The sequence below is a fragment of the Dromaius novaehollandiae genome, chromosome Z (genome assembly GCF_036370855.1).
Source record: "Dromaius novaehollandiae isolate bDroNov1 chromosome Z, bDroNov1.hap1, whole genome shotgun sequence".
Classification (NCBI taxonomy): domain Eukaryota; kingdom Metazoa; phylum Chordata; class Aves; order Casuariiformes; family Dromaiidae; genus Dromaius; species Dromaius novaehollandiae.
Genome location: NC_088132.1, coordinates 5511355 through 5531813, shown reverse-complemented (window position 1 = coordinate 5531813; position 20459 = coordinate 5511355). Strand labels below are relative to the sequence as shown.

The window sequence follows — 20459 nt, the reverse complement described above, 5'->3', positions numbered from 1 at the left end:
GAAGCCTGACTCTAGCTCTCAGATGGGAGAAGTTATGTAATGTTCAGCATGTATAGTTCAATCTTACTGATGTTATTTTGCTTTAAAAGTGTTCATAGAAGCCAGAGTGGATTGATCTGTATTTTATATATATCCTGCTTATTACTGACCTGCAGAGAATAACTACATTCAACTTTCAGCTAGTAGAACAAAGCCTTGCTCCTGCATCCTGAAGTGATTAGCTTCTGTTGCCTTTAATTTCAAATACTAGCTGGTAAGGAACCACATAATGTTAAAGCGGTGTACATGCTGGCATAAAGCACAGTTGTCAAGTTAGAAAAATGCATGCATGAGAAATGCATGATTAGTGCAGGAGAAGACTACACTGAAGTTGGAATGTGATCTAGATATTGAGAAAATATCTTAAAATAAGCTAATGATAGATTGATAGATGGACAGATAGATAAATATACACATTTTACTAGGCACTGTGGCAGCCATAAATATCTTTTGTTTACCATTTATGAGATGAGTAGCAATGTTTAATGGGCATTAGAAATTCCAGCTAAGCAGGAGGTAGATGAAACTTCTGGATTCATCTGTATTACTGTCTGTAACTTCATCATCAAGATCATCTGGATCAAGAAGTTCTGGTGGAAGACTAAAACAGGCATTTCAGAGAAAACATGTATAAAGAGAAAGTTATATATATGTATGTAAATAAAACAGTATTTTTGGAAAGACTGCCCTGCAGACATGCAGGGCACCAACTACATTCCTCACAATCTTCCTAGAGCAACATTGTAATACTTTGAAATCTGAGAAATAAATACACACAGAGAGAAAATAACAACAACAAAAAAGGTTTTGGTACTGATCTAAGAATAGAGAGATATGTAATCTTCATTTTACTTAGGCTCTAACTCAGCCTTTCAAATCACTCTGAAAACATTTAGATCATTTAGCTAAAATTCTATTTTAGTTTTTCTTTAGATAATTAAGATAAGAAATGCCTTAAGATAACTGCATACTAATGAACCGTCATTTTTAGGGGAAAGGAATGCCTTAGTGACTATCTTTAACATGTGGTATAGAGAACCACTTTCACAATACCCCAGCTCCCTCACTTGGTCATTTTCAGTGACATCTAGAATATAAGTCTATTCTTTCAGAAGCTGCAGACTGGGTTAATAAATGAGGGGCGCAACATGGTAGAAAAACTTTGTGCTAACCAAGTTTAGTGAGGTTCTCTTTCCCATGCAGTTTCAAGTAGTACCAGTGATGTCTGGCTTGTGTCTGTAGGCTTTGGGGTCTCATGGCACAGTTGGTGCTATAAGCCCTGTGTCCAAACTGAGGATGCTGCCCTTGCCGGGATGCCCACACATCATTCCTAAAAGTCCTTGCAGCTCCCTTGGCTAAGGTGCACTGAAACAGATTGTTCACATCTTATTTCCATCCATATTCCTGTGCAACTACTGCTTCCTCACATAACATTTAAATTTCCCACTGGATTATACCTAACAGTAAAACCTTTACATCTAAAGAATTTCTCCCATCTTTAGTGGCATATTAGTGTATTTTGATTGCTCTAATGCACTCTGATGGTTCAAAGAAGAGATATTGAAGTGATCAGAGGCCTGACTGAGAAGTGCTGAGCATCCTCAGTTCCCTTTGGGGATTTAGGGGAATGTTTTGAGTGCTCAGCACCTCGCAGGACCCAAAAGATTTCCACAAAGTTCTTCAATTCAGAAAGCTTAAGGGCTGGAGCACTCCTACTCTTTCAACTAGAGCTGCAACCAGGATTTCATGTTTACAAGAAAAACTGGTTAAACATTTGTGAGGGTGGATGCAGGAGGCACTTACCTCTCAGACAATGGACCATTTCCAGTGGAAAAGGACTGAACAGTTACTGACTGCAAGAAGACTGAAAAGTGGGGATTAGTTTTGTTTTGTGTTTTTTAATCATGTGCAGACAAAGTCCAGGCTGTGCTTTGTTGATATTTGTAGTAGGAGGTTAATTAAGATGGGCAGAAGTATCAGCATCAATATAGTTAATCCTATGGGACTGTCTGCTTCCGGCATTACAGAACAGAGAAAAACAAGTTAAAACAGCAGGGGAAAGAGGTTTCATCTCCATTCCCTTTAACAGAAAAACCATTTAGCAAAACAAACATAAAATAATTGGATTCTTTTTTTTTATTGCTTTCTGTGCCTCTTTTCCAGCTAAGTGTTTGATTTGGTTGCCTTCTTTACTCCCTCCAAGTCTTACATGTGTTGAGTAGTAATAAAGGCAGTCATGCCTCTTTTCGGAGGCAACTACAAAAGCATGTTGGGAGTTATTTCAGTGGTCTGCATGATGCACAGAAAGTCTGTGAAATTTTGATAATATAGATCAAGGGGCCAAATTATTCAGATGAGTCTGGATTTCTTTTAATAAATTTTGCACAGCACACAGTGCTCATTGTCCCCAAAATCTTGTGGTTTTCTTCTCTACAATTTCTTTTTCCGCAATTTCTTTTTCTGTTTCTTTGAGAAAAAAGAATATCTTCTCTAAAGGGTTTGCATTAAAACACAGATTTTTAAGTGCTAAAGGTATGGTCTTGCACTATTGTTCATTGATGATATTGTCAATATATGCTATTTCTCTAGATCTCTAAAGAGTAGCTGAACAAAGCATATTATTTTTACCAGGTCGATATTTGGAAATATTGTGCTTCTATTTCTCGTCTTGATTTCCAAGTCAGATCTCACTCAGCAGCATTCTGAGATGTAGCAGTATCTGCCAAGGTAGGACAAGATACTTCATGGAAAGGCAGCATCTACAGCATCAGCTATAGAAAACATTGCATATTGGTCAGTCTCACTTAGCTTAATATAAGATATTTGGGCATAACTAATTTATAAGCCAAATCTTCCTCATTATTTATTAAAAATGACTGCTGCCTACCTAAAGTTCTGCAGAAAAGTGTAAAAACTCTTCTTTGGATAATGTTTACATTTGACGTCCCTAAAAGCACACAGATATGCCCCTCTGGCCATCAAGTGTCAGCATATAAACCACTGAGATCTATCACCCCCATGTTCTGATTGCAAATCACTTAAATCTACACTGCTCCAAGTCCTACTTCCTGTTTAACAAGGAAGTGGTATTAACTTAATTATTAGCCTTTAGAACTAGTTTTGTATCCCCGTTTCTCATGTCCCAAGAAAACGTTACAGAGTTTAGGTAGAAAAATGCATTTATTAATATATTTCCCAACCTTTTAAAGCAGTTATTCCAAACAATGTGTGGAAGTCCCCAAATTACATACACCCAAGAAAATGGAAACACCTGTAGCTCAGGGTAACTAGAGCAAGATGTTTCCAAAAAAAAAAAAAAAACAAAAAACCAAACCATACCAGTTCAATGATGTGTATTTATTTAATTTCAACTTCTGTAACAAATATACTAAATAAAAAGAAACTAGTTGCTCGGTCTTGGAACTGGATTTCTTACTTGTCATTAAAGTCCTGTTTTTCACAGGTGTATTGAGCTACCTGTGGCTATGTATTTTCTCTTGTCCAAATCTCTGGCATGTGCTAGTTTAAGTATCTGATAAATATGCAAATTTGGTATTTGTGCACATGTAGTTCTGCATATTGTTTATTATACATGACTGGATTTTGAATTCAGATGTGTTTGCTGCTGCACTGGTGGCTGGATCCTGGTGGAAGATGGTAGGATGTTGAAAACTCCTAAGTCACTTAGGAACAACAGCAGCAGATAGGAAACGTGCTCCAAATGTGATTTCAACCCATCCGCAAAGAGCCCACAAAAAGCTCCTACTGGTTCACAGCAAATTGTGAGGTAAGCAAAACAAAGAAAAGCAAAAATAATGCTACAGTGTAAAAGAAATGCTGTGTGGAAATGAGGAAAGATAAAACACAGAATCCTGAACTCTACATAGCATACCTCGCTAAACTACAGACAGTTTTACATGTGTTAGTGATTCTTCTTTCTTTCATGATGTTTTTTAAAGCCTTACATATACCAGCTTATTTTTACAAATTCTACAGAACATTTATGAGTCTACTGGTAAATGCAATACTATCATAAATAATGTAAATCAAATTACACTTGTCAACTAAACCAACAAAGTACCTTTAGTGATACATTAAACTTGATTTTTTTTAATTGTTTTTGTCCCCCATTTGTTGAATGGTAAAAATTGGCAATCCGATTGCCAATTTGGTTTTGGTCTCCCAGCCATTAAAATGAATTAATAATGCTCTACAAGATTTCCAATGGAAGACAACGATTTTTCATTTCATCTCCATTTTGTCTAACACCAATTGTACTGATGTTGGTGTGTAAGCAAGTTCTTTAACCCAAATTCAAATCATCAGGGAAAAATCAAACCAAAAAAAAGCAGATCAACAATGACAAAAAACAAAACAAACAACCAAAAAATCAGTGAATAAAACTTTGTGGTCATTGTCCTGGAGACCAGATTTATGAGTACTTCTCTGGCTATATCAGTCTGCACCTCCTTTGCCCATGGTTCCAGCATCATCGTAGGTCATGGCCAACATACCAGACAGCACAAACTTCTCCTCAGCATCCTCCCAGGCTCCACCAACCTCAGGTTACACATTTCACCCACTGGCAAAGCAATAGCTTTCCATAACCTGCTATTGTCTAGCAGGTAGGCCAGGGGTTGCATGCAAACCTCGGTCACAAACCTGAGCAGGCAAGGTCAGATTCAGCTGCCCCTTGGTCACTTTAGCTTCCCTCGTCACTGCCAGCAATCCATGTGCCAGTGGAGTTGACCGGTCATGTCATGTTGGCCCAACCTGAGAACTTACACTGGAAACACTGGTGACCTATACACAGCTGATGGGTTTCCTCATTTCACCTAGTTCTTGTTAGACATACAGAGACCTTAGATAATTTTTGAGACTTTTGAAGTGGTATAAACAGAGAAAAATCAGTCTTCCCCGAGCCACTCCCTTGCTTTATGCTCAAGTCATGTAAAAAACCTGAAAGTTCTTTGTGAGGGATGGTGTTGTCTGGTGAAGTCTCTGTGAAGAATACAAGAGGAAAAGGAGCAAAAAGGAGTTAAAGGATCAGCTATAGTGCAATGCACTCTTGTAATCTCCATCAGAAATAGCCACCAAGCTGCTCTGACTTCTGCTTTCAGATTACCACTGACTCTGTGATAGGTCCCTCATTTCCCTGCAGAAGGGTTAGCGCAAACAAAGATCCAAGTTTTTTGTGCTTACAGTATTTTCATTATTTGTGGGGCAAATCCATCTGCTCACAGCAGCTCTGATACTGAAGCTGGCAAAACACTGTTCCTTAGAGTAGGAAATTTTCCCTGAAACTGTATACTCAGTAACTCATAACTGTGTTTGTTCAGTTGCTTATCCTTCAGAGATTAAGCATCTTCCAACAAGTAATCCAATATTTAGTATTCACATGTTGGAAAGTAGATGTGATTAGCCAAGATCTGGGAAGGCTTCAGGACTAAGCACTGACTGCTTAAAGCAGAGCAACAATCTTCATTATTTATATGACTGAAATGTGCAAGTACACCAATATAGATACCTCCTTGAAGATCGGTGCCAAACAGTAGGAAAGCTTTTAAGAAACTGACAGTTTTATTCATGCTACATTTTGTGCTCATAAATTTTATTTTTTAATTTTAAAATGTGCAAAAAAAAAAAAAGAAACTTAGAAGGAAATGCTAATTTTATAATACTTGCAGATTAGTCACTATGACAAATATTTTGGTTTTCAGCAACTAAAATATTTCAGCTTGACAGGCAAAAAGTATAAGCAATAATAATACCATACTATATACTATAAGCAATAATAATATAATAAACTCTGAATTGTCAATTATTTCTTATAACCATATGGGATCAAGTTTTCAGTCTGGTATTATCTGAGCCATAGTTCTGACTCTGTAAATTTTCATAAGCAGAGCATTTTTATATTACCTTATATATTGCTGTTCTTCCAGTAAAAATCCCTGCTTCTTAAAAATCTCTGCTTCTTAAAAATAAGTCTTCATACATCCCCCACAAAATAAGACAAGGAAATGGAAGTGGGATGATGAGGAAATGGGAGCCTGAGCAGAGGAGGCAAGGGAACAGGCTAGGAAGAGAGCTATTGGAAAGGTCTAAAGACGGTTAATACGAGGGTAAAAAAATGAAATGTGAGGTTGCAAGGGAAGCCATGTTTTCCAGTTCTGACCCTAAGGCAGTACATCTATTAAACTGAGAGGAACCCTGTAATACCTTCATGTGGAATTGCATCATTAATGATAAAAATACAAAACTAAAAAAATGCAGCATGTAACCTGCAGAAACCTAATCCAAACTTTGCCTCCAATTTCTAATTTAGCACTACAGCAGAAATAGATACAAAAAGAAGAAATGCATTATCTAGTCAAAGTGTGAATCTTGTTTCTGAGCAAGTAAAAAGCAAAGGGAGTAGGCAAACAGAAAGGGAAGGCCAAGAGACAGAGCAATAGAGAATAAATTCACTTAAAACACAGAGCTCTTGGTGAGAATGCTGGCAGCAAAGATGGCAAAAATTCTAAACAAACAAACCGTTTTCCATGTTTTATATTGAAATTATATACATATTATTAAAGAGTAGCACCAAAGAACACTTGAATCCATTGTCTACTTCTCCTAAAAAGTTTGATCAAGCCATTAAGGTCAAAAGGAATAATACATTGCAAGGAAGAGTGTGCATTCATACATGTGGTATATGTGTGAATTTATACATGTGGTTTAGAAAAGTGATATAAATGAAAAATAAAGTTCTAATAAATATATGGGCTTTTTTTCTTTCTGCCTGCCTGCCTTCCTTTTTTCCTTTCTTCCTTTTTTCCTTGCTTCCTGCCTTCCTTCCTCCCTCCTTCCATTCCTTCTTTCCTTCCTTCCTTCCTGTATTTATTTCTTTATTGCTTTTCTTTGGGTCAAACTCCATAGAAGTATTTAAGCATCCTCACTTATTTCTATTTTTTTTCAAGAAAAACAAGAAAAACAAAGATGTGGAAATCAGTGGCCACCACTATATCAGCCTCAGAGAACAGTGTATGACTTTGAATAATTTTCACCTTAATGTTTTGATGTTTTTCTCATTTGTCTTCTGATTCTAGAACATGGAACTGTCCTCAGGCCAGCTGTTTTCTTAAGAGCTCAGGTCTCTGTTCACATATTGGTTTATTTCCTTTGTTTTTTTTGAAAGAGCTGCAATTGAATAGAATTATCTTTTATCTTATAATTTTGAAACCCTGGAAGGAGTCAAGGAAATGCATTGCCATGTGAGGAAGGAGTGGGAGAGATACTAACTGTTTTTGCATACAAACAAATGAAAGCAGAAACGGAAATATGTGCAGAGCTTTCTTTACTTCGAAGATTTTCAAATGTTATTGCCTAACTGATATTATCCTAAATCAGCTTGCACTGTAGGGATCAATTAAAATATCACTGCTGTTAAATTGCTGCAGGGAAACTGCAAGTCTGGACATGTACAGACTCAGTTCATGATGCAATATGTACTCATGATTTACTAGGTAAAAAGTTTAAATAAATGGAATGTTTAGGAATTATTTTTCAATATATGTGAATACATACACAAAAAGTAGGGAAAGGGTCACTTTGAACAGCACGTTGCAAGAAAGTTTTTTTATATGCTTTCTACCTTTAAGCATCTATCTTATGTGTGTGAATTAGGGGTCTTAAGTGCTGCAAATGTAATAAAACCCCAGAGCACTTGGTTTTTAATTCAGTGACAGTAGGTCTAAGGAAGACATTAATTCTAGATTCCACAGAGCTGTAACCAGGAACAGTAGGGATTTATAAGAGGTGGGGTTGTGTTTTGAGGTAAAAGTAATCACAGATGAACACCAGTCCTACCTTGAAGGTCCCTTACACCCCTTCATCAGCACGTGCAGTGTTCTAATACATGCTGGACTGTAATCATGAAGACATTTTTCACCAACTCTTTATAGGTCATGGCTTGGAAAACAGAGCTCTGCAATGGCTACTTGGATGACGAGTTCAAAGAAGAGAGAGACGGAGAAGCATGTAGCACCTTGCAAGGAACCTTTATGATCTAACATATATTAAATGCATAGATACATAATCCAAAAGCATGAGTAGGAGATTTTTATCCCTTTCTTGTTACTTACTGTTCAGCCAATGAGGTACATTCTGCCATGCGTGCTTTTAGACCTCTCTATATTGGTGGCCAGAGCAATACATGTTGATAGGAAACAGAAATGTGCCACCAGTTTCAAATCACAAAGAACAGGGCCCAATCATGACAAAGGTGATGCCTCATACCCTAAAATGAAAGATTTTTAATTGACTATTGCACTTCATCACACTCCATGAAACAGCAGTCAAACCATGACTAATACTGAAGAACCTGATGAGTGTCTCCTGTTACAGGAATATAGGGAAATCAAGTCAGTGAACTTGTCTACCTCATGTAAGTCATGAAATTGGAATGAGAAAATGATCAAATTTATATTTAAAGCACTTCCTTTTTATATCTCCCTATACGGACAACATGCAGGAATAATTTTTCACCTGCAGTATTTGCAGGATTTACTTGGGATTTTTTTTTAAATCTACCTATTACAATTTTAGCAGCAATATACTATTTAAACATACCTAACATATAATTCATGCAGATATAAAGACAAGCATGAGACTGAGTTACCATTCAAAACCTAACTCTTAAAATTCCTAAAACAGCCTCTAAATGGAAAAATAACATGTGCTTCAACACTGTCAATGCCTTGATCTGTAACAAATGAGTGTACTTCTGAAGTAAAGTTTTACTGGCAAAACTGGCAAACAACTACATATTGCAAAACAGGTACATCCTTTTTTTCCTCCCAGTGTCTGTTTTCATTCTAGGCCCAGTGTCTTAATCACTACTGTTGGACAAATCAGCTTTCCTGTTAACAAGAGGTGCAGAGCCATCATCTAATGAAAACGTTCTGTAGTTTATGACTCCCTAGACTGTAGTTCTGCATATTAAAACAGAATTTCAATCTCAGTGTTAGAAATAAAATAAAATCTAGCATCTGTAGATTGAACAGAACCAATAAATGCTGCTCATTTAATTTTAACAATATTTTTTAATGTTAGACAGTATAAAAAGAGGCCCTAAATGTAATTTAAAAAGTCTATAAATAACAAATAAACAGGTATAAATCAACACAATAGTTTAGTTCATGGACTAGTTCATTAAACATACAAATTTGATGGCATAAAGTACTGAGTCCTTTTTAAAGGTGTACAGAACTACTACAAATCTATCATAACCTGCTTACTTGCAGATACCTGTACTTAGAGATAACATCAGTTTTACTGCCTATTATGTATTTCTTTCATGTGTTCAATGAAGTATAAATCTAAAGCGAATGGATTCATCCCATCGACATTTTTTTTCAGTGAAAAAGTTAATCTCTTGTTGGAATCCCACAACAACACCTTAACTTTTTTAAAGCAATTTTTCAAAAATGTGCCATACAGTCTGCCAAAAAGTAGTGGAAAAGATGGTCTTTTAGGGAACAACTGAATCTTAGTTCAATTTGTTCACAGGAATGACACTAATCCCTCAGTAAAACATAAATGTTCCATTCCATAAACAGAAAAAGAATGCAGGAACTAGCAAACACTTCACAATGATAGAACAACAGATACACTTTACATTATTGTTACGACAAAGCAGCCTCATAATGGTACTACCATGCATTCAATCTGCCTCCATTATCCTGTATGACTCTTTGCCTGGGTTTTTGCAAGGACAGCAGTTTCACTGCGCGTTACTCCCTGTTGCTGAGCCAGCAGCCTGAGCATGCCACAACACATGCAAGTTGCACAATCCCTAACTTTGACTTAAGCATCTCAACTACAGAATCGTTAAGAAAGTTGGTAGGTATCACCACAGTATTTCTAAAGACTGCTTAACTACAGAACGGCTATAAAGTGACTTTACCACACACATTTCGAGCTGATGGAAAAGCTAAAAATAAAATGCAATCTTCTACCTCCCAGCGTATGTCTCCACAGTACAGCACAAGCTGGGCACAGGCACCTGATCTAATTTGCACAAGCCCTGAATCTCAGAAGCAGGCCGGTTCAGACCACCTGGCACTGCAGCTGAACTAAGAAGCCCTGCACATATCTTTGCACAACACTGCATTACATTTTCCAGATCAACGTCTTGCTTCTTGGGCTGCGCTTCCTCCCATTTATGCAACATTTCCTTTAGCAGTGTAAACTGTAAGATGAATTGCTTCACAGAATTAGTTTTTTTCTGCAACCATTTCCACTGTCAGATAGCAAAGCAGCATCCAAACTTGGGTAGGAGGCCCAGCCAGCCAGCCAGCTATAGTGTTACTGTTGGACAGCCCTGAACGGGAGTGGGGGGTGCTCCCAGCTTCCCACCCCCATCTGGTGCCAGTTACAAGCAGTCTGCAGTCCTGTGCTTCACCTTCTGAAAGGGAGGATGTCAAGGCTTTGAGATAAGGTTTGCTTGGGCACCAGGACCTTGGGAAACAAAGCCTCCTCTCACTGCTGAAACAGTGTTAATCACTGAGGACTGGAATTAACTCCTTCTCACTCGAGCTATGGGATCTCTCCTTGGGACCACCCCTGCAAGAGTAAAGCAGTCATTCGCGGTCACTCAAACTCCTTTCTCCAGTGCTGAAGAGTGCTCAAGGCAGCTAGCCTGCCCTTGGGGGTGTTCGGCTATTCCCTCCCACCCCATGGCTGGGGCTGCGATCGTCATAACAACAACGCAGGAGAGCTGAACCCTGCAGCAGCCAAGAGCCGGGGACTGCGACTGCGCGAAGAGAGCTGCAGCTGGCCTCAGGACTCCACCTCCACCTTCCCTGAAGGGTATAAATAGGTTGGCCCCGGAGGCTGACTTTGGCTCTTTGTGGGTGACAGCGGGTCTGCCGACTTGCGGATCCCCTCGGGACGGGGACGCCCTCCCGCAGTTACTGCCCTGGGATTGCGTGTACGTTGGCTGCTCAGGCAACGCGTGGGTAAGATCAGTGAGAACTGGTTTACCTAGTTCATTCGTTTGGGTAGTTACAGTTAGTATAAATTAGCTAGCTTTGTCTGTTTACTGAGTAGTTACCATTAGTATAACTTTTAGTGTAATTAAAAAATGAGTATTCTAGTTGAGCTAAGTTTCTGTTGATAAGAATTGTTGCTTTGTACCACTAAGTTTTGTAGTAAATTTTGATCTTTGAGACAAGTTGTGGAGTCACGCAGTAAATCTCCTCCTCCCCTCCTCCCCTCCCTCGTGCCACATGAAACCCTCACAGTCCAGGACTGTAAAGATAGATGGTACTCTTGCAACAACTGGATTTAGCAGTGCTCTGCAACAATTCTTGAGTTTCACACATGTCCACGTTCTTTCAACATGTTATTGTCTCCTGCTGCTGAATGCAGCTCTGTAAGGGGCTACCTATATCACCATTTGCTTGCTGTCATGCTTCATTTTTGTTAATAATATTTTTCTTCCTCTATAAACTTTCCCATAGAAGTCCTGGGAATTTATCACAATTTAGCGAAAGACTTCTTGAAGTGAGTGACAGTCATTTTCCCCTGCGCTTTCATCTTCAGAAAGGAAGGACTCCTAAGTGACCTTACACAATGAGTAAAAATAAAGCAAAATACACATCCCTAAAATATAAAGACAGGCCATTCTCCTTGCCTAGGTGTGGATAAATCTGTCTCTTTACTTGAACTTGATCAGAAGGGCAATATAAAGGTTAAGCCACAGATTTTTGAAGGTCAGTAGTAACCTTAGATCTTCTGGTATGGCCTTGAGTACAACCAAGCACATGAATGTGCATGTGTGTGCACGCATGCACATACACACAAACACAGATTAAACTTACACAAATAACTTCAGCCATTTTTCAAAACCTGCACAGTTCAAACAAATATGAAACTGCGTTTACCTGCACAGATTTTTTCTGAGAAACCACAAAAAAATTGTGGATACCATTTAGATATTCTTCTCTTACAAAGTTTTGCATTCACATACTCATGCTTATTTCCCACAATACATTTCTAGAATATCTATGTCTAGAATGTACTTTTCATTAGATTTGCACTTAACCAGGCTGATTCCCAGCTTCTTGAAGAGACACTGGCTAAATTGCCCCTCAAAATCTTGTTCTTTCACATTTAAAATGATAAGTAGGTTTCACCTACAGTATAAATGAAGTTCCTGTCTGGGGCTTTAGGAGCAGGAAAAGAATCTTGTGCATCTTTCTACAAGTTCAGATTAATTCTAAAGGCCACTTCCTCTCCAGAAGCAGGAATAGGGCCCCTATAAACAAGCTTCAGTCTAACTGGTCCAAGGGTGTGAGTTGCAAGCACTTGCACTATTGCTCAGCCTTGCTACTTGCTGGAAGAGGAGCAGCAGCCCTGGTGTCTAACAAGCATCTATTCTACTAAACTAGATGGCATGGGGAGCAGAAGATGAAGCATAATAAGACTGTTTTTCTTCCCTTTCTTTTTGTCATTTGCATATTCAATTTCTTATGCTCATCTTAAGGCCCTGTAGAGGTTTCCCTTCTTTTGTTTATTGGCTGTGAACTTGATCAGTCTGAAATTTCTGTCCATCTACAAGTAGCAGCAGATACAAATGCTAGTATATCTGCTGAAAGGGCAATACTGCTGGACATAAGCAATCCAGCAGATTTCTGGAGCATATTGCAGGCAATTGCTTGATGAAAGTGATTGATCAATCAATTACAGGAGATGCTCTGTTGGACTTGCTACTAACAAATAAGAAAGAAGTGGTAGAAGATGTGGAGGTCAAGGGCAGCTTTGGCTGCAGCAACCACGAGACTGTGAAATTTAAGATGCTGAGAGGAGTAAGCAAGAAAGAATTACAACCTTGGACTTCCAAAGTGCACATTTTGGCCTGTTCAGGACCTCCCAGGTTTCTGACCCTACTTCTTGAGCTTGTGGGAGTGAGGCAGTATCCACAGAAGAGGGGGGTTGCATTAAGGAGCACTTAAACCAATTAGACATACAGAAGTCTATGGCACTAGGGAGGAAACAGGGAAACATTCAAGAAATGTGAGGAGGAAGATACAGGGAACTCCAGGCTCATTGGTCTCACTGTGGTCCCTGGGAAGAGGATGGAGCAAGGCATCTAAGAAGCCATTTATAAATACATGAAGGACAAGAAGGTGACTATTCCTATTAAATTTTATTACTGTACCAATGGCAAATCATGCCTCACCAACCTGAATGCTGTCTGTGATGAGATAGCTGGCCCTGTGGACAAGGAGGGGGTAGTGGGCAGGTCCGTTGACTTTAGTAAGGCCTTTCATAGTCTCCCATTGTCTTCTCACCAGATTGGTAATACATGGGATGGATAAATGGATGATAAGATGGGCAGAAAATTGTCTGGACTGTTTAGTTCAGAGAGCTACTACCACTGGTGCAAAGTCCTGTTAGCAGCTGTAGGGTCCCGCAGGAGTAAATGTTATTTAACGCCCTGATTAATGACCTGCATGACAGTTTGGAGTGCACCTTTGTCAAGTTTGCACATCACTCCTGATTGAGGGGAGCAGTCAGTGTGCTAGAGGGCAGGGCAGGGAGGGACCTCAGAGGGACATAGAGAGGCTGGAGAAATGGGCTGACAGGAACCCCATGAAGTTCACCAAAGACCAGCACAATGCCTGGCCCTTGGGATGCACTCACCTGCTACAGCAGGACAGGCTGGGGCAGACTGACTGGGCAGCAGCTCTGCAGAAAAGGCTTTGGAGGTCCTGGGGGGCAATGCCTTGGTACAAGGCAGCAGTGCGCCCAGGTGGTGAAGAAGGTCCCCTACAGCCTGGGATGCATTAGCACTGGGACAGCTAGCTGGTGTGGGGAAGTGACTCTGCCCCACTGCTCAGCACTGGTAAGACCACAGCTGTAGCGTGGTGTCCAGGTTTGAGCTCCCCAGCACAGCACAGACATGGATGTATAGGTCAAGCTTAGCACAGCGACACTGAGGTGATCAGGGCTGGACCACCGGGTGCAGGAGGAGAGGCAGAGGCAATGGGCTAGTTCAGCCTGGAGAAGAGAAGCAGAAGTGGAGACCTTATTGCTGTCTGCGACTACCTGGTAGGGAGCATACAGAGCACATGCAGCCTGACGCTTTTTGGAGGTGTGTGGTGAGAAGACAATAGGCAGCAAGCACAAGTTGGAACAGAGGAAATCATGATTAGGAAAAAACGTGTACCATGAGAGTGGCTAAATACTGGAGCAGGTTTGCCAGAGAGGTTGTGGGATCTCCAATACTGGAGGTGTTCAAGACTTAACCAGACAAGTCCCTGAATAACCTGATCTAATTAGACCTGATTGGAGCAATGGATTGGACTAGATGGCTTCTGGAGGTCTCTTCCACCCTAAATCGTTCTAGATTATTCTATTATTCTAAACGTTCTAAATTCTAAATATTCTGGTTGCATGTGTGGAGACTGAAAGCAAATTTAAATGTTTCACTGAAGTATCCTTACATTCCTATTAAATTTTTGTTACTGCTCACGGTTCTCATGGTTTTACAAGACAAATCTAATTTGCACTTGTCAGGTTTATTTAGAACATATTGTAAAGCTGTCTTGTGATCAAATGTATAAAATTACCTATAATTTAAAACAAAAACAGAACCACAGGATACTTCCAATAGTATGATTTCTCCACCAATTAGACCTCAGGTTGTTTCCTTGGTAGATTTTGTGTCATGTGAACTATGCAATCCTTCTATCCTATTCTTACACTAGGAATCACTGACTCATTTGGAGAGCTCTTTTTTTTCCCTTTCAGTGAAGAAGGAGAGCTTAGGAGATCAATTGCCATCAAACAACGGCAATTGTTTGTCACAGTGTCACATTCATTGCCATGTTATGCAATCAGCACATGCAGATGTAGCATCTGCTGTGAAAGGTTACTTTTTTCAGTGGTACAGAATAAAAATTCACCCCACAGGACCTGATCCCAAATCCAATTAATTTAATGGAAAGCTTAGATTCAAATTTAACATAGTCTTGACTTCTTCTAGTCCATTTTTTGTTGCATTTATTCAAACTTTAGATCATACTTGGGGCTTAAAATCGTCAGACACTATGTCCTAACTGGACCTTAATGTCTGGTGGTTTTTATTAGCAAATAAATCACAAAGTGATAAAGTTGTAACTTTTTGTTACTCAAAATAATGTTCATGAGAGTTTAGTTGTGAAAGTGGGACATGGGAGACAGGGATAGCTTGCCATTGTGATGATTTAAAAATATGGTAACCTTTCTTTCTCACTCAAATAACACAGAGTGGACAGGAAGACAGCACCTTTTCCTCCAATCTACATATCCATAAAAATATGGAGTTTAAAATTAGGTTAGAATGTTACCATGTGAATAATATTTTGTTGTACACATTCTTGTTCTACAGGCACTTGCCATCTGGCATTCCTTCAATTCAGTCTTTTTTTTTTTCTTAAACATAAGTGCCTGCATTTGTGTCTTTCACCCTTGAATTTTATTTATAATTAATCTCTTGGTTCATGTAATCATTTCTGCTGTATGTTCTCTTAGAGAAGAAGGTGAGTTCTCACGGGTGCAACATCTTAGGGAAAAAAGGCTTTACTTTGTTCGTGTTAGACAGCACTAATATGATTCTCTGGAGCAGAGCTTCTTTGCAAAGACACTAAGGATTTACAGTTCTCCAGCTTTCTCAGCTAAGGGCCTCTTCGAGGCTTTCAGGAGCTGGCCTTTGCAAGGGATTGTATTCTTTAAATACGCTCGCTTTTAGAAGAGAGCTTACCTGTTTTCTCAGCCTGATGTAGATGCTATGAAGAGAGGTTTCCATGGATACTAACATTAATTGAAAATGGAAGAGGACTGTCCTCCTTTCTGACCCACTGGAGCTCCCCACTGTTGCTATGGCAAAGCTTACAGATATTGCTGTTTTTGTTTTGCAAAATCTGATTCAAAAATCTGAGCAAAAGCATTCTGTTTGGTGAAAACATCTGGGTAGAACAAGTGGCAATCTGATCACAATCTTAGAAGTTTTCTTGAACTTTGGGATAATTTGTAAAACAATTAGATGATCCTATGAAATTTCCTTCTTACAGGTCCTGTGTCACTCCCAGAAATAGAAATTACAGAAGAGAATGAACTGGAATTTGGAACTAAATTTTGTCACTTTACATGAGCTATCCCATAGAAGTAAAAAGTTAAGTTAAAAAGTGGTGAGTTAAAAGTAATTCTCAAATTATAAACTAGTGAAGGACTAAACTTTGGGCATTCCTCATTGTGAATTTAGATCAGAGGCCACTGAGGTAAAAGAAAGTATCTCAAATGATTTGAGTGGGCTGCGGATCCAGCCACAAATCCCAGATTAAATATTCATGATATATGGATTCTACTGTTCTAAAACTCTAAGGTTAAATAATCACTTTTGGTGTTCTATAGCTTTTATTTTATTAATTTTATTCTTTGATCAGGACTGTTTCTAAGAATCTTCCATCATTTCATGAAAAATTTTCTCCCATTCTTAAAATACACATATACAAAATAAGACAATCCATTCTCCCTGAAATCCATAAACCTTTCAAGTGGCATAAATGGGAATTCTCTAACAATTAAGATTTATTGCCTGAGTCCCAGCTTATAGACAAGCTTACAGGATGTTCTGCAAAAAATAAATTGTAGATCGGTACAAGAAATAACTATAGTGGATGCAACAGTCACAGAAAGGGTGTGACCTCCCCGATAAGGTATTATTTTTTCATTTTATATCACCTGTATTAGTCTATTTGTTCTGTGTGTTTGTTTGTTTTATTGTTTTATTTCCCATCTTGGTCATAAAGGGCACATTTATTGTTTAGTAAGCAGAATTGAGGTAGCCACTGTTTACATAGTCAATAGCAGTCAAACACTAAGGTCAATGTCTATCCCATCCTGGAAAAATTGGGGTTAGAGCTGGTGAGATTATCATTCTATTTTGTTTTTCTGGCTCTAATAGAATGCCACAGAGTCCCTGACCTCAGCTGCCACTCATGTCCTACTCTAATAGCAATGTATAACCTTTGATACTCAATTAAAACAGGATATAAGGCAAAGAAGGGGTCAGATGTTTGGCCAGTCTGAGACTTTGAAGTAAGGTCCAAGAAGGCTTTCAAAGAGTAATAACCCATATTCATCCAGCAGAAAGGAAAGAGAAGGAGGAAGAGAGGATAGGAGGAAAAGAGAGAAGGAAGGAGGAAGGAGTCCAAGGAAGAAGGGATGGAGCAAGGAGGGGAGAGTGAAAGGCCCTTTCCTATTTATTTGTTTGGCGACTTTAAGCCCTGTGTGTTAAAGCATCCTACAGCATGGCAATTCACATACACCCTCTCTCACTAAAAGCACAAGGTTCATTACTGATTGTCTCTGTGGGAGAGGGTAGGTACCTTTGGTATTAGAATTGAATACATGGACCTTTTATTTAATTTAAACTTATTATACAAATGCAGGATAAATCATTTATTTTCATTTGATGCACATGCGTGATGGGGAGGCAGGAGCAGAGTTGCTTGGCTAAGGAAAAAGTTAACCCCAAGTGACATTGCAAGCAACATAGTATCAGCTAAGACAAATAGTCTGTATATTAGATATCTCTCATCTATCACTGGATCTCATCTTTCTGCAATTTCTAGGCTTTGGACTGGCAGCTGTATTCTATTACACTGTAAGATAATCCTTATAAATAAGAACAGTTGGTTCAGAGAGGAGGAATCCCTATTACTTACTCTTACTTGGGAGAACAGCTTTTTCAAAGGATAAAAGAGCTTTAAGTATTCCCAGTCTAAATCTAGATTTCTCTTTTGTGCTACACATTGCTATGAATTTCTAAGGCTATGTGAAGCTACAGCAATTATACAGTCTTACCTGCAATAGGCAACCTCATAATTCCAATGGCAGGTCAGCAAATTCTGGCTAAATTGCAGTGGACATATCAGAATATTATTCAGTTATGAATGAAATTATTTAAGTAATGAAACACCTAGAATAACCCTAACTATTTTTTCCAGGTGTTAATAAATCTTGTTATTAGAAGTTGCACACTTTTTTTCTAATTTGAGTGTTTCTAGCTTTGTTTTTTAGTCACTGGACTGAATTAACATTATTTCAGTAAATTATTTTTCAGTTTGCTGAATCAAAATCAAAGGAAAACATCAGTTTTGAAATGACAAAAATAAAAATTTCTACTTTCTCATAAAAAGTTTCTAAACTGAAAACATATTTTTTAGATACTCTAGAGATTTCTTAGAAGCCGTTTTACAATGAAGTGCAGATATATTCCAGAATGAAAAAAAATGCCATAAAGCAAAGCAAATTCAAAGAAAGTTTTGAATTTTTTGGAAAGAAACAAAGTTTCACTTAGATGAGTAAACAGTCCAGATGATCTTGCACAGAAATTGAAGGAAAAATGGTGAAGAAAAGGAAGCTGGCCATAGCAAATTTTGAGGACTCTAAGCAAATCAGTCCCTTTTGTTTTCAAGATGAAACAGTTTGATTACTGCAGTTACTCACCACAGAAACAAAACTATATCTACACTGCACAACAAGGACAGCCACAGCAATAGAGAGTTTTGCACAAAGGAATTTAACAAATTTAGCCAATGTGGTGCCCATTACTGCTTTTGTAATAATCTGTGTTAGAGTGTGTGTTTCCTGTATTACACTGAAATGTAAGCATATCTACCAATTCTTATCTACAGCTAGGAAAGGTGAGAAGCATTCAAATAAATGTAAAAACATGTATTTTTCTTCTAGCTAAGATTTTCTGAAAAAAACCCTCTCCCCTGTAACTGCATCAGCTCCTAGTTTCCTGTATTACAGGGACTAAAAAGTCAAGAGTCACCATCCATTCAGCTAGTTTTAAAGAAAATAATTGATTCTACTGCTATTCTTCCACATACTTTTTTTCATGATTTTATTTAGTATTTGTAAGTCTGTGTCAGTTACACAGTAAGCTAATGCATCTGCTTATCCAAGAGAGTGTCCAGTGTCTTCCAACTTTAGAATATATCTGGAGATGATTTCTTAGAGAGGAAACTGAGGCTCTGCAATGTGGTTTTCAGACCTTTCTCTGCTCTCCTCTCTTTAAATGACTGATGCTAAGTGCACTGAAGTCATGGTGTCCTTTCAATTGACTTCATACAGCTTTGAACCAAGCTGACAGTGGAAACTGTCTCAGCTTTCACTAGAGAACATGATTATTCTGAAAAACTTTTCACTGAAAAATACTGGAAAGAGCCACTGCATTTTGTCTAATGTCCACTTTCCTTTTCTTGCATGGAAACTAGAGTTCGAGTAATGGGTGAACACTCTGAGTTTCCCTAATTTACTGCAGCTACAGTTAACATTATTCTGATGCATACTTCTCAGTTGTACACTCAAGAGTGAAAACAGAAGGTAAAATGGGAAATTCTATCTCACTTTAATTTTAATGCCACTGCAGATCTTATTAACAGTCATGTATACAGATAAGAAAAAAGGGAAGGAGATTGAAGAGTGGTATATGTATTAATCTTATACAATATATAATCCAGATGAGATGTTGTTCTTATGAGGTATCAGAAACAGCCATCACTTTAATGATGTGTTGATGTAATAAATCACAGTGAGGCACATTGATAAAGTATTACTCAAAAGAGAGTGGTGTCCATATGGGCAGTGATATTGCATAAAAGTCAAACAAAAAAATCAAAACACAAACCTACAGAAAAGTGTAGTCTGGAAATGGATTCCCTATGACAGACAAATGCAGGAATTAAAAAGGAGTTAAGAGCAAAAATCATCTCCTTAATTAGAATTTTTATTAAAGCAAACACAAATTTTACCTCCAATCCAAACAGATTAAGCCTTGAATGTCCTATGAGCTACAATTTCTGGCACTGAAGCACTACCTGTGGAATGTTGTTTCACATATCTTGGAACTGAAATACCAAGTGGCCAGTTCATGATCTAAAGATTGCTGAAATTGTGTTCCAGTGGATTATACACATCATTCAGAAATAAAACCTCGAAGACAACTAAGAGAAAAGTTCTGACATGCCAAATCATTTTGTTTTGAGACTTACAGGCAAAATATATTGATATTTTATTTTGAAATGTTTTGACTTGTGCAGAATGCTGAAATGCAAAATGTAATTTTGAACTTAATTTTTTTTGTGAAAATAAAACATTTTTAATTGCTCAAAAAAGACTCTTTTAATCAATGTTTTTTATGAACATTTTTGTTTCAATTTTCTTTTGAAGCTTGAGAGTGAAGTGGAATTTTTACCACAGTCTAATTTCAAATGATCAAAGATTCATTTTGTCTCGTGTGCACAGAGCAAACCCTGAGAGAGAGAGAGAGAGATATACATACATATATATATTTATTTTATATGTATATATGG

General features: G+C 38.2%; 1 long non-coding RNA gene across 1 annotated transcript; it reads left to right on the top strand.

Annotated features, from left to right (window-relative positions):
* Positions 1–10946: 10946 nt before the first annotated feature.
* On the top strand, positions 10947–20168 carry LOC135324827 (uncharacterized). Its single transcript, XR_010386082.1, has 3 exons — positions 10947–11045; positions 16146–16262; positions 19914–20168. It is a non-coding gene; the product is annotated as an uncharacterized LOC135324827 (long non-coding RNA).
* Positions 20169–20459: the final 291 nt, after the last annotated feature.